The sequence below is a fragment of the Macaca fascicularis genome, chromosome X (genome assembly GCF_037993035.2).
Source record: "Macaca fascicularis isolate 582-1 chromosome X, T2T-MFA8v1.1".
NCBI classification, from domain to species: Eukaryota; Metazoa; Chordata; class Mammalia; order Primates; family Cercopithecidae; genus Macaca; species Macaca fascicularis.
Window position 1 is genome coordinate 159,659,825 of NC_088395.1, and position 19,931 is coordinate 159,679,755.

A 19,931-nucleotide genomic window follows, 5' to 3' on the forward strand; every position below is an offset into this window, starting at 1 on the left:
CCTCACATGTCACACAGGTCCACTCTATCCATGACAACATGCTGACAGGATCTGGGGATCAGGAGCAAGTGGCTGAGGAAGGGAGGGAGGGTAAAGGTCAAGGTATCAGGGAGAGAGGAGTGAGGCCTGTCTATGAGTTACTCAATTGTCATGCATTAATGGGGCCCTAAATGTGTTATTTTCCTAGGGGGTATTTGTACAAAAGCATCAAAGTGAAGATGTATTTGTTTCCCGTTCATGGCCCGCCCCCCCACCACCCCATTTCCTGTGGCTGCCGTAACAAAGTAACACAACAGAAATGCGCTCTCTTGCAGCTCTGGAGGCCAGAAGCCTAAGATCCTGGTGTCTGCAGGACCCTGTTCCCTCCTCTGGAGGCTCTGGGGGAGGCTCCTTCTTGCCTCTCCCAGTTCCTGGGGAATCTGGGTGTCCCTTGGCTTGTGATGACACCGCTCTATTCTCTGTGAATCCACGTGGCCTTCTCTGTGTTTGTGACTTCTTTTCTCTTATAAGGACACCTGTCATTGGATTTAGGGCCCTAATCCAGATGATCTCATCTCGAGATCCTTAACTTAAGCACATCTGCACAGACACTTTTTCCAAATAAGGTTCCATTCACTGAGTTCAGAGGGTTTGTTTGTTTGTTTGTTTGTTTTTGAGATGGAGTCTCACTCTGTCACTGCATGGTGACCACTCTGGTGGCATCCTCAATCTGCTGAGACCAGTACTTGTCCAGTTCCTCTTGTTTCTTCCAAGCCAGCTTGTCATATTGGGCCCGGATGTCTGCCATGATCTTGGCGAGGTCCTGAGATTTGGGGATCTACCTCCACGGTCAACTCAGAGCTGGCAATCTGGGTTTGTAGGCCTTTTACTTCCTCTTCGTGATTCTTCTTCATGAAGAGCAGCTCCTCCTTGAGGGCCTCGATCTCTGTCTCCAGCTGCAGCCAAGTGACATTGGTGTCATCAATGACCTTGCAAAACCCATGGATGTCGTTCTCCACAGACTGGCGCATGGCCAGCTCTGTCTCATACTTGACTCTAAAGTCATTAGCAGCAAGACGGGCACTGTCGATCTGCAGAACAACACGAGTATTTTCCACAGTATTTGCAGAGATCTGAGCCCTCAGGTCCTCCATGGTCTTGAAGTAATAGCTGCAGCCTCTGTCCTGGGGTCCCTTCTTCTCCAGGTGCTTCCGGATTTTGCTCTCCAGCTTCTGGTTCTCAGTCTCCAGGCTCCTCACTCTGCCCAGGTAGGAGGCCAGGCGGTCGTTCAGACTTTGCATGGTCTCCTTCTTGTTCTGAATGCCTCCCATTCCTGTCAGACCCCTGGCCATCCCTGTGGCCAGGCCGCAGACCCCATGCTGCCCTGGAAGCTGGTGGAGCAGGACACGGAGATCCGGGAACCAGAGGCCCCAGCACCTGCATAGATGCTAGCCACACTGCTGACCAGCCAGGCACCATAGCTGGGCACCTGGACAGAGCCCAGGGACTGGTAGTTGGTGGAGAAGGTGGAGCAAGTGGTGAAGCTCACACTGTCCGTGGAGGAGAGCAAGAGGACAGGACTCGAGCTTTGCCGGCAACCAAGATGACAATACTCTCTAAATTGATCTACAAATTCAATGGAATCCTTATCAAAATCCCAGCTGGCTTAAATTAAGAAAGAAAGAAAGAGAAAATCAGTCCTAGCTGACTTTTGTGCAGAAATTGACAAGCTGACCCTAAAATGTATGTGAAAATGCAAGAAACTCAGAATAGCCAAAACAATCTTGAAAAAGAATGAAGTTACTTTTCCTAATTTTCCAAGACTCACATTTCCTATTTTCAAAACTTACCACAAAGCTACAGGACTCAAGTCTGTGTGGTACTAGCACAAAGATACTCATAGATCAATTGAACAGAATCAAGAATTCAGAAATAAACCCTTACATCTGTGGTCAACTGATTTTTGCCAAGGGTGCCAAGACCAACATCAATGGCAGAGAGAATAGTCTGTTTAACAAAAGGTGTTGGGACAATTAGACATCCACAAGCCAAAGAATGAACTTGGACCCCTAGCTCAGACCATATACAAAAATTAACTCAAAATGGATCATAAATCTAAATGTAAGAGCTAAAACTATAAAACTCTCGGAAGAAAACGCAAGAGTAAATCTTGATGACCTTGGCTTAGGCAATGGTTTCTTAGAAAGGATGTCCAAAGTATCAAACAAGCAAAGCAAAAATAAATTGGAAAATGAAAAACTGTTGTGCTTCAAAGGGCACCATCAAGAAAGTGAAAAGACAACCCACAAAATAACAGAACCCATTTGCAAATTACATAGTAGCTGATAATTGACTTGTATCTAGATCATATACAGAACCAATGCAACTCAATAACAAAAAGAAATAGCCCGATTAAAATTAGGTAAAGGGATTTTGTTTACCGCTGCTCTGCTCACGTTGCTACTGCGGTTCTGAGGCAGCAGGAAGAGATGCGGCCCCCGGACGTCGTCGAGCTGTCAGAACCGAAGGAAGTAGAGGTGCTGGAGGTGGAGGAGGATTTTGAGCAGTTTCTGCTCCCAGTCATCCATAAGATGCGAGAGGACATCGCGTCGCTGACAAGCACTGGCCAGCATACCTGTGGAAGCAGAGCACGCTGTGGAAGATGGGCAATATGCTCATCCAGATCAAAACCCAGGTGGAAGCTTCAGAGGAGCATCCTCAACCACCTCAACAACCCGGACAACGCAATGGAGGGCAGGGTGGCCAACAGGTGCCAGAAGGCCGAGGAGAAGGCCAAGGAAATGGTGAAGATGGCAGGGATGCTGGTGGAGCTGGCCCGGAGGATAGAGATGAACGAGTTGAGAGCATGGTCGGTGGTTTACAGCCAATGGATTCTGGTCATCTGGTGGAGATTGGCTGACACCCAGGAGAAGCTGAAACCAGAGAGCCTTTGGTTTTCTCTGTTTTCCTCTGTCCACGCTCTGTCCTCACTCACACTCAGTTCTCTGCTATGGTCTGTGGTTGATGAACTCAAAGTGAGTTTTGATTGTTAGCGTTTTTGTCTGGGGAAGTAAGTTTGTTTGGAAAATGCTCTCTCATACAGGAATGAGGACCTAGACCACGCTCTTGCAGCAGTCACATTTGTTCCCAGGCTTTGGTTGTTATTTCTAGATGTTTGAGGTGCTTTGCTCTTTCTTGTGTGATCTGATAGCTCCATGGAACTTTGGGTCTGTGTGTGACACATGAGCCTCACAGTTGGAGTTCTCCAGCTCTGGAGGGGCTGAAGGAGCCGCAATAATTCTAGAAGATGACTCCATACAGCAACTACTGAAGAAAGGACCAGACTTCAACTGGGAATGTGGATGGGCTGACCTGGCTTGGACCCATGAATCTGGAGAAGAGCTGGAGAATGGAGAGTATTATCTGTATTTGAGGACTTTAATTTCTGTGTGAGACCAAAGGAGGAGATATATATTTTGTTCAAAATTTAAATTTTATGTGGTACACTATCTGATATAACCTGTCTGGTGAGTTTGTTTGGACAACCTAATTCAGCTTTATCTGACATGGAACCTAAAATAGAGGATGAGATCTCGATATTCTGTACAACTTGATGTAATACCCTGATGCATTTCAGGGACTTAGCATAAAATGAAAGAGATTTGCAAAGACCCTTGAGGAGCTGGGGGATGAGAGTGTGGAATTGTGCATTGGACCCTAAACTGGAGTGGAAGAGGCATCTTCAAGGTTCATACATTGTCCAGCTATAAGTTCATTTGAGTAGCAGACCTGATAAATATTTGGGGTCAAAACCCTACCATGTTTTTTTTTAAACTTACCGTATTAATCAAAGTATTCATTTGCTTGAAAAGAAAAAAAATTGGGCAAATGATCTAAACGGACATTTCTCAAAAGACTATGTACAATGTGCCATGAGCACATGAAAAAATGGTCAACATCACTAGTCATTAGTGATGCAGATCACTAGAAAACGCAAATCAAAACTAGAATGAGGCCAGGTGCAGTGGCTCATGCCTATAATCCCAGAACTTTGGGAGGCTGAGGCAGGTGGATCACCTTAGGTCAGGCATTCAACATCAGCCTGACCAACATGGTGAAACCCCGGGTCTCCTAAAAATACAAAAATTAGCTGGACATGGTGGTAGGTGCCTGTAATCCTAGCTATTCAGGAGGCTGAAGCAGGAGACTCGCTTGAACCCAGGAGGCAGAGGTTGCAGTGAGCTGAGATCGTGCCACTGCGCTCCAGCCTGGGCGACAGAGTGAGAGTCTGTCTCAAAAAAGAAAAAAAAAAAGAAAAAAAAACTCGAATAAGATACAATTCACACCTGTTAGGATGACTAATAAAATTAAAATGGAAAATAACAAGTGTCTGTTTGGAGAGGATATGGAGAAATCAGAACCCTCATACATTGCTAGCAAGATGTTCAATGGTTATAGCCATTTGGGAAACTAGTCTGGCAGTTCCTCCAAAGGTTAAACATAGAGTAACCATGTGACCTAGCAATTCCACTCCTAGCTGTACAGCCAAGAGAAGTGAAAGTATATGCCCACACCAGATAATTTGCACGAATGTTCATAGCAGATTTATTCGTAATAGCCAAAAAGCAGAAACAACTCAAATGTCCATCAATAGATGAATAAACAAAATGTGGCATATCCAGGCAATGAACATTATTCAGCCCCCAAAAGCAATGAAACACTGGTCCATGCTGCAGTGTTGGTGAACCTTGGAAACATTATGCCAAGCCAAAGAAGCTAGACACAAAAGGCCACAAAATTATATGAGTCCATTTCTATGCCAGATTGGAACAGGCAAATCCATAGAAAGGAAGACAAATGGTTGCCAGGACTTAGGGGGAGAGGAGAATGAGGAGTTAGTGCTTAGGTGATACAGGGCTCCTGGTGGGGGTGATAAAAACGTTCTGGAATGAGATCGTGGTGATGGTTACTTAACTCTATGAATATTTTTTAAAGTACTGCATTGTACACTTTAAAATTTTTTGTAAAGGCAGAGTTTGCCATGTTGTCCAGGCTGGTCTCGAACTCCTGGACTCAAGTGATCCACCCATCATGGCCTCTCAAAGTGCTGGGATTACAGGCATGAGGCACCATGCCTGGCATGTATACTTTAAATCGGGAAACAGGGTGAAGGATACATGGGACCTCCCTGCACTGTCTTTAGAACTTCCTGTGAATCTATCATAACTCAAAATAAAGACAAGCCAACAAAAAAAGGTGTCAGATGAACTGGGCCCATTCAGGTGTTGGCAGAATTCAGTTCCCTGGAGCTAGGCCCTCCTTTCACTTTCCAGCCATCAATGATGCCAAGAGCTCTTCCCATCATCTCTGCATCTTTCTGACTTCGGCTTCTGGCCTCGGCCAGTGAAGCTCTGCTTGTATGAGCTCTTCTCCCTATGTTAAGGTCAACCGATGAGTAGCCCGAATCACATCTGCAAAGTCCCTTTGGCCATGTAATGTAACATACTCACGGGAGTGACACGGGAATGAAGGTCATGGGGGCCGAAATTCTGCCTACCAGAAGTTGATTATTTCAAAGCTATTTGGGATGGAGAAGCCCCAGGATCAGTGAGGAGGTGGATGTTGGGGAGGAGGAAGAGGAGATATCAAGGAGCTTTCCCAAGTTTGGGCCAACCGGGTGGGTGAAGGTGCCAGTCTCCGAGATGAGGGACGGGTGTGGGAAGAAGACGCGCTCCATTGTGACACGTGGAGTTTGAGGGGCCTATGTCTTCCTGGGGATTGTCCCCTAGGGGAAAGGTCTGGACAGCCATAAGAGGGACTGAGGCCACCCAGGACGAGGGTGGCGGGTGAAAAGGAGCTGCCGGGGCAGCGGGCCGCCGTGAGCCCCTCCTGGGATCTTCCACCCCAAGCTCAGCCTGCGATTCTCTCCCTGGACCCCTTCTCCTTCCTCTCCAAAGCCCTCCCTGGAAGGAGCCCCGCATGCTGATCACAGCTGCCGCTAGGGGGCAGAGCCGTCTACATCAAAAGCCACCCTGCTCCAGCGTGCGCGTGCGGGGAGATGCGCGAGCCCGTGTGCACGCACGGCGGGGCCTCGCTTGACGCTGAGTCCCGCGAGCTAGGCTCGCCACCCCCACCCCATCCCCCTGCTGCTGGGAGCCCCAGGCAGTCCCCGGACAAGGGGTTCCAAAAGGTCCCCTCTGTTGGGGACTGGGAAGCAGGCCCTGCCCCAGTGCCCCCCAAAGCGCCCGCCCTCCCCTGGTGTGGCTGGAGAGGGGTCTGATCCGGTGGGGCTGAGCCCGGAACTGGGTCTCCTCCTCCGGGCCCGGGGTTGGGGCTGGGGGCGGTTACTGCCCCTCCCCACCTCAGCCCCGCACCCTCCACGCCGTGTCTCCGGCATCGAAATTCACAGCAAAATACACAACTAGTGAAGAACTGGGCTCGGGTCCCAGAAATAGGCTGCCCTTTCCAGAGGGTGACGGGAATATCCTCCCTGCTTCCCGTTGCCATGGTTTCCGCTCAACCACCAGGCAGCCTGTTGCGCGGCAGCCATTTGCCGCGACGGGATGCTGCTGCCGCTGGTGTGCAGCAGGCCGCCACGCGAGGAAGGGGACAGACTGCCCCGGAGACCCGCCCGCCACGGAGAAAAGGCCACGGATCTAAAGACATCGGAGGGCGGCTACGTGGGCCGGATGGACAAATGTTAGCGTCAGCACCTGTCTGCAGGGGCGCCCTTGGCCTGGGCGCTGGACCTAGGCCATCAGGACTGAAGAGCCTTCTTCTCTTCTGGCCAGAGAAAGAGCAAGGGGTGGCTTCCTGGCAGGTTCGGAGCTGGCACAGCACAACAGAGCCTAGAAAATCACTAGCAGGGCTGAGCTCAGGGTTCCACAGCTGCAGGCTTCCTGTTGGACCCAGTCTGCTCAAGGACTCCCTCACAGCCCAGTGCTTTCTGTTCATCCCAGGGTGCTCCCCGCCCAACCTCCTAGCCTCAGTGAGTGGGAAATGTCTGTGCTGCCCACTTGTCCTCAAATGCCTGTCCTTGCTCAGCTGCTCCCTGCTCTGCCCCATCTGGAGGGGACAGGGTGAGGAGGCGCCCTGGAGGCCTGACCCCAGCTTGGGCAACACAGCCTAGTGGGGTGATCACACCTGGGCCTGCAGCCCCTCCAGCACTTCCTGGGGCTGTGCCGGCCATTCCAGACCATTCCTGTTGGTGGAACTCATGACAGGGCTTGTTTACGCCAGTCACTGTGTTCTGGCACCTCCCCCACCCCGATCATTAACTTTTCTGGTCCTTTTCAGTTATTAAAATTCAGCCCAGACTCACATCCCATGGGCCTCCCCTCCCCATCCTTGGGGCTGGAATGGACTGGAATGGAGAGGAGGTGGCCTGACCTCCCTTCCCTCCCTTCCCACCCTCCACCCCCCCAGGCCGAGGCAGGCAGAACTTGTGCCAAGGTGAGGGGGTGAGAGGGGCCCCATCTTTGCCTGGACTTTTTGATGCCTGCCAATGGGATCGCCCTTTTCCGAGGGCGGACTCAGCCCCCTGGTTGCTAAGGCTAAAGACCCTTTGGGATTGGGAAGCCCTGTCCTCTCTGGGCCCCACCAGTGCCTACGGGACCCCCTCAGACCTCTGGCTCCCACACCTTGTGCCCCCGGAGCAGAAGGCAGCTAGGGTAAGAGTGCCTTCAGTCCTGCCAGGTTCAGCAAATGTCCTGCCTTCAGAAACCTCGGCGGGCAGACAGGCAGGTGCCTGCTCAGGAATACGGCATGCCCCCCATCCCCAGGGGGACATACCCAGCTCTCCCCACAGCCTCCGGGGACTGCGGGCTGTGTCCACAGCACTGGCAGGGCCTTATTTTCTCCCAACATTTTGGCATTTTATGGTTTAAAAACAAAGCATTCCCCTAAGGGCAGCCTGTTTCCGCACCGGGCTTCTGTGGGAGTGAGTGAGGCTGCTCTCCTGAGGGAAGTGTGATTCTTGCCGGGGTCAGAGGCCAAGACGAGCCAGGAGGGCACTTACCCCTTTGGGACATCTTGCCCTTGTCCTTTCTGTTTTCTCTACTCAGGCCTCTCCCCTGAGCTGAGGAAACCAAGAGAATTCTTGTCCTTTTGGATAAAGACCTTTTCCTAAGATTATTTTTTCCTAGAAATAAGCATACCTTATTAAGATATTTTGGACTGGCTGGGCGCAGTGGCTCACGCCTCTAATCCCAGCACTCTGGGAGGCCAAGGCGGGGTGATCTCGAGGTCAGGAGTTCGAGAGCAGCCTGGCCAACATGGTGAAACCCCAACTCTACCAAAAATACAAAAAACTAGCCGGGCGCAGTTGGGCATGCCTGTAATCCTAGCTACTCAGGAGGCTGAGGCAGGAGAATTGATTGAACCCGGGAGGTGGAGGTTGCAGTGAGCTGAGATCGTGCCACTGCACTCCAGCCTGGGTGACAGAGCGAGACTTCGTCTAAGGAAAAAAGAAAAAACAAAACATATTTTGGACTGATTTTGTGTGTCCTGATGCAGTTTTTCTTTGTGCATTAGACAGAGTTAAACACACAGTGCAGCCAAGTGCAGGGCCACACTGCCTCGCTGCTCTCTTCCCTCACAGAGCCGGGCACGACAGCTGCGGGCACAGGGAGCAATTGCCTGGAGCCAGAGGGGGCAACACCAGCCCAAGGGCAAATGGGCAACCCTGTGCGAAAGGCTTCGGTAGCTAGACCATCTACTTTAGAAGAAAGGTGAAGAAAAAGCCCCCAGGAGAGGAAGCAGCTACTAACCCAACTGACAAGCAATCCTTTCGCAGAGACAGAAGGGCCTTCAGTGAATTGGTTTCAAAGTGTTTGATTTCTTAAAATCAGAACAATTGATCATTAGAGAACTGATTAAGCTACAGCCGCTGTTGAATAAAAGGTAAAAATAAACTCCTTCATTTGAATTCCAAATTCAGGCTTGGAGGTGACCTAGCCATGAGGCAAACTGGCTGTGGGTGGACAGGGCTGCACACAGAGCCGGTGGGTGGACGTCACCTGAAGTCTTCTCTCCTCCCAAAGTGTGGGTGCTGGGACCCCAAGGGCGCAGTGTGAATTTTCCAGCACTTAACACCAGGATAGCCCAGGTATAGAGGCTGCTGAGGGGCTGATGCAGGTTCTCCAAGGGCCACTGCTGTGCCCAGAATGAGCCACTAGTTCCGGATCAGGAGGAGCAGGGGCCGAGGGGGGGTCCCAAAGGAGAGACTGGTTCAGGGTCAGCTGCAGTTTACCAACGGGTGCAGAGGTACTTTGACATTTTAGCCACAGGCACAGCCCTACCAGTGAGTACCAGCTGTTGTGACCGGAGATGGCAGGGGTCAGAGCCAGTCCTGGGACCCAATTTCTCCCCTCGTCCGTTACCTGGAGGGGTCACCAGGGCCTAATGAAGACTTTTGAGGTTTGTTAGCCACGAAAGAATTACGGTGCCTCTCCATATGGAATTCAGCAGAACTCTCACCTTTTAAAATGGTCTAGTAGACACTGAGTAGACACAAAAGGACATTTACAAAATATGTGTAAGTGTAAAAAACAATACAGTGAACTTCTGTGTACTCACCACCAGCTTAGAAGAAAGGTAACGTTCCCTTTGAAGGACCTTGAGTGACCCTTCTCTTCGCCCCATGTCCCCCACCCCCACTTCAGAGGTGACCACCTTCTTGAATTTTACATTTACCACTCGTGTGTTTCTTTACAGTTTCACCACCTTTGCATCCCCAAACGATATATTTTTTAGTTTTGCCTGTTTTGAATTTTATATAAATGGATTCATACTGTCTGTATTATTCTATAACCTGCCTTTCCACTGAATGTGGTATTCACGAGACTAAGAGCCATAATCCATTTTTCCCGCAAGCATTCTGTTCTGTCGTGGGATTAAACTACAACTGATCTCTGTATCACCTGCTTGGTGGATGGGGGAATTGTTTCCACTTTTTGGGCTGTTACCAGAGTCCTGATGCCCAGCACAAGTTTCACTAGTGGGTATATCCAGGGGAAAATCCATGGGCCACCAGAAATGTACACTTGCAACTTTGCTGGGCAATGACAAATTGTTTCCTCAAGTGGTTGTACCGATCCATACGCCCCCTCTGTAGCGTACAAGCTTTCTAGCAGTTTCACAGCCTTGCCAACACTTGATGTTGTCAGACCTTATTTTCCATATGGATAACCAGCATAATTTATTGAACATCTCCTTCCCTCACTGGCCAGCAATGCCAACTTTGTCATACATTAAGGTTTTTGTTTTTGTTGTTGTTTGTTTGTTTTGAGACAGGGTGTCACTCTGTCACCCAAGCTAGAGTGCAGTGGTGTGATCTCAGTTCACCACAGCCTCGACCTCCCGGGCTCAGGTGATCCTCCCACCTTAGTCCCCCGAGTAGCTGGGACTACAGGCGCCCACCACCATGCTCCGCCAATTTTTTGTAAGTTTTGTAGACACAGGGTCTCACCGTGTGTTGCCCAGGCTAGTCTCAAGCTCCTGGGCTCAAGTGATCCTCCTGCCTCAGCCTCGCAAAGTTCTGGGATTTCAGGCATGAGCCACTGTGCCCGGCCCGCACTATCTTAAATATGGCACCTTTATAATAATTTTTAGAATCTGCTGAGGCAACTCCACCCACCCCCTCCTTCTCTATGAGTGTCTTAGCTATGCCATTTGTTCTTCCATATAGATGTAAGAACCACCTTGTCAAGCTCCATTTACAAATGGCATTTAGATTACAATTACGTTCAATCTAAAACTTAAATTGGGAAGAACTGGCATGCTCAAAACCTTGATTTTTCAGAAAATCCTGGATATCCAAGGTAATGGCAGCCCCGTAAATCTGGAACTCTCAACAGAGCTTCCAAACCAAAATCATTTTTAAAAAGCAAGCACAAATAAAACTACCCAAAACTCATGTCCTCAGCATAATCAGAAGACAAAGAGCATTTGAACTTCAAAGTACCTAAAACAGATCAAGTCACAAGGATGGGGAAATAGATCCTCACAGGAAATACAAACGGAAACAAGTGAAGCAAACCATATATCAAACAACAACACAATCACCTTGAAAGAGAAAAAAACTCAGCAAGCAGCCTGAACGCGGTATGGGACTCTATGTCCTCAAGGGAAAGACAAAAAGGACTCTAGACAAACCTGGAAATCTACGTAGTAGTTTCCTTCTTTGCAGAGACAAGAGTTGATGATTCTGAAACTACTTTCCAAGCATTCTAGGACTGAGCAAACACATAAATATATTGTGGATAATGGGAGCCAACTTTCTCAGCAAGAGGGAAAGAATTTACCAACCAAGAAGTAGGAGGAAGACTAAAATGGACCTGGTGCTGTTGGGTTGAAATTGGATGGGTCAGTATGAACTCATGGTAGATAGATACATAGACAAATGTGGGACTGTATATACATATATATACATATATGTATCTGCATATATGTATGTATTCTCTATGTGTGTGTAATTTCCCAGTAAGCTTCTAAGTGCCATTATCCACTCAAAATGAATCAGGGATCCTAGGAGAAATGGCTGATTCCAGAAAAGGAGACCAGGGAAAGTCAAGATGAGCCTAGAATACCCTGTTCTTCCAGAAAGTAAGAAACCCCCAAGTCCACACTGATAAAAAGAAATAAGTATAGTTGTACACTGAATAATGACATTTTGGTCAAAAACAAACTGCACATATGACAGTGGTCCCACAAGATTATCATACTGCATTTTTTTTTGAGATGGGGTCTCGCTCTGTTGCCCAGACTGGAGTGCAGTGGCATGACCTCAGCTCACTGCAGCCTAGACCTCCCAGGCTCCACCAATCCTCCCACATCAGCCTCCCTAGTAGCTGGCACCTGCCACCACGCCTGGCTATTTTTTAAACTTTTTTGTAGAGATGGAGTCTCATTATGTTGGTCAGGCTGTTCTTGAACCTCTAGGATCAAGTGATCCTCCCGCCTCAGCCTCCCAAAGTGCTGAGGCTACAGGTGTGAGCCACTATGCCCAGCCTATAATACTGCATTTTGACTGGACCTTTTCTAGGTTTAGATACACAGATACTTACCACTGTGTTACAGTTGCCTACATTATCGTGCTGTACAGGTTTGTAGCCCAGGAGCAATAGGCCATACCATATAGCCTGGGAGTACAGTAAGCTACACCATCTAGGTTTGCGTATGTGCACTCTAGGATGCTCGAACAATGATGTAATCGCCTAACAACACTCTTCTCAGAACATAGCCCCATCATCAAGCAACACATGATGTAAAGGGGGAGAAGAGAAGCTCTTTCTCACAGAACAAAGCCAAATAATAAATGAAGAAGGAATGATGGAAATAGGAAATCGCCATTTGGCAACTATTGTAGTAATGAGTTTCAAGCAAAAAATAATCAATGAATGAAAAAACTCGTGGGAACTGGACAGCAGAGACACCTGGAAGATGCCACCTTAACCACATGATCAAAGTGATCATCATCAGCAATGGGACAAGGGGACTGGCATCATGGCCTCCTGATGCCATACACAGAGAGGGACGCAGCACTTCTGAGCTATTGCCATGGAAAGTGCAAAACCTGGATGGAATCATGAAGAAACATCAGCCAAGCCCCAACACACAGAAGTGCTGCAAAATCACTGGCCCATTTGCTCCTGAAAACTGTCAAAAGCCACAAAGAACAAAGAGCTGGTCCAGACTTAAGGAGACTAAAGGGCTAGGTCAACTGCATAGAACGTGTGATCACAGGTGCTCCTTTTCTGGAAAGAACTTTATAGAAAAGATATTATTGGCACAATTAACAAACTCTAAGGTCTGTAGATTATAGTATTTTTTTTTTTTTTTTTTTTTTGAGACAGAATCTTGCTCTGTCACCCAGGCTGGAGTGCAGTGGCATGATCACAGCTCACTGCAGTGACAACCTCCCAGGCTCAAGCAACCCTCCCACCTCAGCCTCCCCAGTAGCTGGGACCACAGGTGCACAACTACATGCCTGGCTGAATTTTTTTAACTTTTTGTAGAGATGGGGTCTCACGTATTACCCAGGGTGGAGTGCAGTGGCACGATCATGGCTCACTGCAGCTTCCACCTCCTGGGCTCGTGATCCTCCCGCCTCAGTCTCCACAGTAGCTGGGACCACAGGCATGCACCACCACACCTGGCTAAATTTTCTTGTATTTTTTTGTAGAAATGGGGTTTCACCATTTGCCCAGGCTGGTCTTGAGCTCCTGGGCTCAGGGATCTGCCCACCTTGGCCTCCCAAAGTCTAGGATTGCAGGTATGAGCCACCGTGCCTGGGAAACACTTGTTGGTGTCCGTCCTTTTGAATAGAGCCATCTTAGTGTGAAGTGGTATCTCATGTGGCTTTGATTTGCATTTCTCTAACGACTGGTGATGTTGAACATCTTTTCATGTGCTCATTCGCCTCTCCTATATCTTATTTGGAGAAATATCTATTCAAATCTTTCACTCACTTTAAAAATTGGGTCATTTGTCTTTTTATTGTGGGGTTTTGTGAGGTTCTTGATATATTCTAGATACAAGTCCCTTATCTGATATATAATTTGCAAATTTTCTATCTCATTCTGCAAGTTTTCTTTTAACTTTCTTTTTAGTAATATTTGCAGTGCAGAACTATTCAATTTTGATGAAGCCCAATTTATCTATTTTATCTTTTGTCACTTGGACTTTGGGTATCACGTTTAAGAAATTATTGCCTGATCTGAGGTCATGAAGATTTACACCTACGTTTTCTTCTAAGAGTTTCATAGTTTTGGGGCTCGCATTTGAGTCTTTAATACATTTTGAGTGAGTGTTTCTGTATGGTGTGAGGTTGGAGTTCAGCTTCATTCTTTGGCATGTAGACATTTAGTTTCCCTAGCACCATTTATTAAAGAGATGATTTTTTCTCCCATTGAATGGTCTTGGTGCGCCTGGCAAAAATCAATTGACCATTGATGTGTGGGTTTATTTCTGGCCTCTCAATTCTACTCCATTGATCTGTGAGCCTTTTCTTATGTCAATACCATGCAGTCTTGATTCCCGTAGGTTGTCCTAAAGTTTGTATTTGATAATTCCACTATGGGTCTACTTCTGCTGCTTCCATTCATATTGCCTTCACTCTTCATATGCCTAGTTATTTTTATTGTTTGCTGAACATTTCAATTGCAGACATTTTTATAGTGATAGCTTAAGGACTAGGGTGATGTCACCTTCCTGCAGAGAAGATGCCACTTGACTGTCCCAGCTTCTGAGGATGCCAGCAATCTAAGATTAGTTGCCCTAATCCAGTTTCTGGTATTGAGAGGCTAAAAAGCTAGCTAAAGTACTAGGAGACTCTTTCTATTGCTGGATCACCTTTACTCCTAGGGAACAGCCCTATAGGGTCCCCACCAAAATGAGAGAGATGCACCAGGGTGCTCCATGAGCAGGTCCTGGTTCCTGTGCCTGTCCTGCTAGCCCCAGGAGCCATCAAAAGCCCTGGACAGTTCGTACTCCCCTCGTTCTCAATCTCCAATCACGCTCAGGGTGTGAGCAGCTGCAAACACTGGCCTTGCCTCCCTAGCATCCTGCCCTGGAAGTTCTTCATCCTCTTTTTGCTCTATGATGCCTTCAAGCCGATGACTTTCATATTTTTCCAGTTTTTTTAATTGCCCTCAGTAGGAGGGAGGCACCAATTCACTAATTTATCATGATCACAAGTGGAAGTCCTTCACTGAATTCTTAAATTCAATTACCTTATTTTCCACTTTTAAAAGTATAATTTGGTCCATTTTCAAATGTCCTTGGTTGTTTCATAGAACACTGCCTTTTTGATATTTTCAACCCCCTCTTCGATTTCTCTCAATGTATTAAACACGCTGACGTTATGCTCTGTAGCTGATGATCCCAGCTTTGGCTGTGGGAGCTGTGCTCTGCTGGCACTTACCCATGGAGTGGTTTCCTTTTTTACTCGTGTGTTTGGATTTTTTGACTGGATATTTTTCCTTCTCAGATCTCACAGTGGGAATGCCTTGAGACCTGGTTGAAGGTGGTTCCCTCCAGAGAGGATTTGCATTGCCTTCTGACAGTTTTCCGGGGCACTCTAACCCAGAACCTTTTTTTTTTTTTTTTTGAGACAGGGTCTCACTCTGTCACCCAGGCTGGAATGCAATGTTGCGATCATGGCTCATTGCGACCTCCAACTCCTGAGCTCAAGCGATCCTCCTGCCTCAGTCTCCTGAGTAGCTGGGACCACAGATGCCACTATACCCAGCTATTTTTTTTTTTTTTTTTTTTTTTTTTGTAGAGATGGGGGTCTGTCTATAGGCTGGTCTCGAACTCCTGAGCTCTAGTGATCCTCCCATCTTGGCCTCCCAAAGTGGAGGGATTACAGGCATGAGCCACCACACCTTGCCCAGAAGTATTTAAACTAAATTCTCAGTTTGAGGAGTTTATGGCCTATCTGGGTGTTGTAAATTCCAGCTGCAAAGCCACGTGGTGCTGGCTTGTGAGTACAAATACTCAAGAGGAGGTATTTTCCCCTCCCCCTCATGCCAGGCTTGGAAATGAGCAATTCTCCTTGAGGCCTGGTGATGAAGAGGTAGTGGTCGATATTTCCAGTTCATCCTGACGATGATGATAACACCTTTTATGGTCCCACCTTCATGCAGATGGTGGTAAGGGGGGTGGTTCCTTTTAGACTTCTCATTTTGCAAGTCTTGGGCCTTGTCTTCTGTCCCCACAATCCATGAGGCCATGAAAACTGAAGCCCAAAGTCACCAGGGTCTGCAAATGCCCAAGGGTGACAGTTAGCCTCACTGTTCTGGTTACCTCTAGGAGTTCCTGCTTTGACTTAATTTTTGGACTCTGGGAATTCCTTACTTCTTTGCCATATCACTGGTGCATTAAAAAAAAATGATTTTAAGGCCAGGCACGGTGGCTCATGCCTATAATCCCAGCACTTTTGGAGGCCGAGGCAGGAGGATCACTTGAGCCCAGGAGTTCGAGACCAGCCTAGGCAACAGAGTGAGACCCCCGTCTCTATAAAACAATTAGCCAGGCGTGGTGGCACCTGTAGTCTCAGCTACTCGGAAGGCTGAGGTGGGAGAATGGCTTGAGCCCAGGAGGTCAAGGCTGCAGTGAGGCAAGATCATGCCACTGCACTCCACTCTGAGCAACGGAGCCAGACTCTGTCTCAAAAAACAGAGAGATGATTTTAAAATATTTTCTTTTCTTTAGCATATTTAGTTGTTTTCATCAGAAGGGTCATGCAGAGCACCTAGTTTATAATTGTAATGAAAACAGAAATCAGTTTTTACCTTTTGAAATGTCACAAAACTGACATGCATGCTCACATAAAAACAACTTCTTTCTTGGTTTTCTCATTGCGAAAATCTGGATACACTCACCAAAGATGAATCTCTGTCTCTCTCTCTCTCTCGGTTTCTTGTTGAGGAGGTGGCCTCGTATTTTTCTTTCATAGATATTTTTGCAATAATAATTACACATTTACTTATTACGTGTGTCATTAAATGACTGTCCCCCCACTTGATAATAACAAGACCACATCTGTTTGGTTCTCTCTTCTATCAGTTAGGATGAGATTCGGGTACACAGATGACAAACCATATACATATATATATATATATATATATATATATATATATATATATATATGCATATGAATGGGGGAGAGGGAGGAAGGGAAGGAGTCCTACAGACCTAACAAGAATAGGTGATTATTTGTAATAGCAAAGTACTGGAAACGACGCCACCATCCATCAGCTGGGCTTGTTTGAACAAGCTGGGGCTGACCTGCGTGTTGGAATACTATGCAGCTAGAGTCAGCATGCTGCCCGGGGCGCCCCCAGCATACCAAGATACACCCAACAGTGAAGCACACAACAATATGCCATTTTTTTGTATAAAAATGTGGGGATATGAATGCACATACGTTGTTTAATGAAAAATGTTTTCCATAATATAAAAAATCGGAAAGAAAGATCACTGCCATCCCTAAGAATCAAAACAAACAGAAATAGATGAACCAAACAATATAAAAGTTGGCGGCATAATCATATGTAGAAGTATTTCAAGTGTCTTGAAAACACAGTATTTTGGTTGACTGGACGCGGGGCTCACACCTGTACTCCCAGCACTTTGGGAGGCCGAGGCGGGCAGATCACCTGAGGTCAGGAGTTCAAAACCAACCTGACCAACATGGTGAAACCCCATCTCTACTAAAAATACAAGAACTAGCTGGGCGTGGTGGTGCACGCCTGTAATCCCATTTACTCAGGACACTGAGACAGGAAAATTGCCTGAACCTGGGAGGCAGAAGTTGCAGTGAACCAAGATTGCACCACTGCACTCTAGCCTGGGCGACAGAGCAAGACTCTGTCTCAGAAAAAAAAAAGAAAAAAGAAAGAAAAGAAAAAGAAAGAAAAGAAAAGAAAAGACGGAAAAAGCAGTATTTGTATTGTCCACACCTGGCGGGATACATGTGGTTTTTTTGAAACACGGTCTTGCTTTGTCACCCAGCCTGGAGTGCAGTGGTATGATTACAGCTCACTGTAGCCTTGACCTCCTGGGCTCAAGTGACCCTCTTACCTCAGCCTTCTGAGTAGCTGGGACTACGGGTGCACACCAACACACCCAGCTAATTTTTTAAAAATTTTTATAGAGATGGGGGTCTCACTCTGTTGCCCAGGCTGGTCTTGAACTCCCGGGCTCAAGTGATCCTTCTGCCTTGGCCTCCCAAAGTGCAAAGATTACAGGCATGAGCCACTGTGCCCTGCCCCTAATGGGATAAGGATGAAAAAAATTGCAAAGAAATCTGAAATGGTATTCAGTAATGCCTAAGTGTGGTCTCTCTGAATACATTTCCCCCTAAAAGGACCTGGGGTTCCTTGGAGTGATGTGTATATGCAGGTCTGGAGTGGAGAGTGGAGAAGATGAGACCAGGACATCCTGCTGGGACTGCAGCAAGGGACATGGAAGCCCCCTCCAAGGCACCCCCACTGGCCAACAGCACCAAGAGGAGGAAGGATGGCCATGGAATAAAGCATGTGACATATGCCAGAGTCAGAATAGGGATTCTTTGTTTTCTTTTGTTTTGTTGTGTTGTGTTTTGTTTTGTTTTGTTTCGTTTTTTGACAAAGTCTTGTTCTGTCACCCAGGCTGGAGTACAGTGGTGTGATCTCGGCTCACTGCAACCTCCACCTCCCAGGTTCAAGCAATTCTCCTGCCTCAGCCTCCCAAGTAGCTGGGACTATAGGCGTGCACCACCATGCCTGGCTAATTTTTTTTGTATTTTTAATGGAGACGGGGTTTCACCACGTTGGTCAGGCTGGTCTCGAACTCCTGACCTCAAATGATCTGCCCGCCTCGGCCTCCCAAAGTGCTGGGATCACAGGCATGAGCCACCGCACCCAGCCCAGAGTCAGAATATTCTTAACAATGGGTCACCTGCAGAAATTGTTGGGGACTGGCCTGTGACTCTGAAGGGTGATGTATAGAAAGAACACTCACATGGCTATCTGGCTTTTCCTGCCTCGCCTGTTTTTTTGTGTGTGTGTGTGTGTGTGTGTGTTTTTATTATACTTTAAGTTCTAGGGTACGTGTGCACCACATGCAGGTTTGTTACATATGTATACATGTGCCGTGTTGGTGTGCTGCACCCATTAACTCGTCATTTACATTAGGTATATCTCCTAATGCTATCCCTCCCCCCTACTCCCTCCCCACAATAGGCCCTGGTGTGTGATGCTCCCCTTCCTGTGTCCAAGTGATCTCATTGTTCAATTCCCACCTATGAGTGAGAACATGTGGTATTTGGTTTTCTGTTCTTGTGATAGTTTGCTGAGAATGATGGTTTCCAGCTGCATCCATGTCCCTACAAAGGACACAAACTCATCCTTTTTTATGGCTGCATAGTATTCCGCCTCACCTGTTTTTTATGGTGACCAGTCAATGAAGGAAAGCTCTTCTGTTACAGAATTCCAACTAGGAAATGCCGGAATAATTATAGAATCGAAAAATCACCATTTTCAACCCTAAATAATGGATCTAGGTGCTAAAAACACTGGGCAAAGGGATACTAGAGAATTCTATAAAGGCCAGATCAGGCTGACACCACTCGAATCTCCTGATCAGTCTTACCATTGTCAAGAGGTACATGAAAAGGGGCTCAGCATCACCAGCCATTAGGGAGACGCAAATCAAAACCACCGTGCAGTGCCATCACACACCTATCCCATGGCCGAACTAAACCACAGCAGATGTCGGAGTGGGTGTGGAGAAACCAGCGCTCACCCATTGCTGGTGGATATGACAAACCGGGCAGCCACTCGGGAAAACAGTTGGCAGTTTCTTACAAAAACACTCATCTATAAAGGGGTAGCACAGGGGGTTTTGTGGTGAGGAAACCGTTCTGTAATTTGATTGCACTGAGTGTTACATGAATGTACACAGTGATGAAGTTGCATAGAGATGTACATACACGAGTGCACGCACACAGGAGACACCTGAGCATGGACATCACGTCCGGGTTCCGGTCGTGCCTCGGGTGTTCAAGTAGCCAATGTCAGAGGGACCTGTGGGGAGGGGCCACAGCTTCCCAGGCACTTCTCACCGAAGTCCTCGTGAATCTAACGGTTTAAAAAGAACAAGTTTAAAAATATTCCAGCAGAAAAAAGAAAAGTATAAATGAAAAATATGGGCAAACTATTGATGCCAGTTGATGGATCCACAGGGTTTCATGAACTCTCTCTTTGTTTATGTTTGAACTTTTCCATGATAAACCATTTTCTTAAGAGTCACCACTAAACAAGTGTCTGTTGAATAAGTGAAGCATTCGTGAATAACTGCAGTCCAACTCTGTCCTTCCAGAGATAATGCGAGCAAGATCCCGCAAGGGGAGATGACTACTCAAGGTCACGCGGAACAGTCAAGGCTACTGAGATCCCGTCTAGCTC

General features: G+C 47.3%; 2 pseudogenes; one reads left to right on the plus strand and one right to left on the minus strand.

Moving 5' to 3' along the window:
* Positions 1 to 279: 279 nt before the first annotated feature.
* LOC135969030 (keratin, type I cytoskeletal 18 pseudogene) lies at positions 280 to 1,349 on the minus strand (annotated as a pseudogene).
* Positions 1,350 to 2,338: 989 nt separating this feature from the next.
* LOC102128823 (MORF4 family-associated protein 1-like) lies at positions 2,339 to 6,683 on the plus strand (annotated as a pseudogene).
* The last annotated feature ends 13,248 nt before the right edge of the window (positions 6,684 to 19,931 follow it).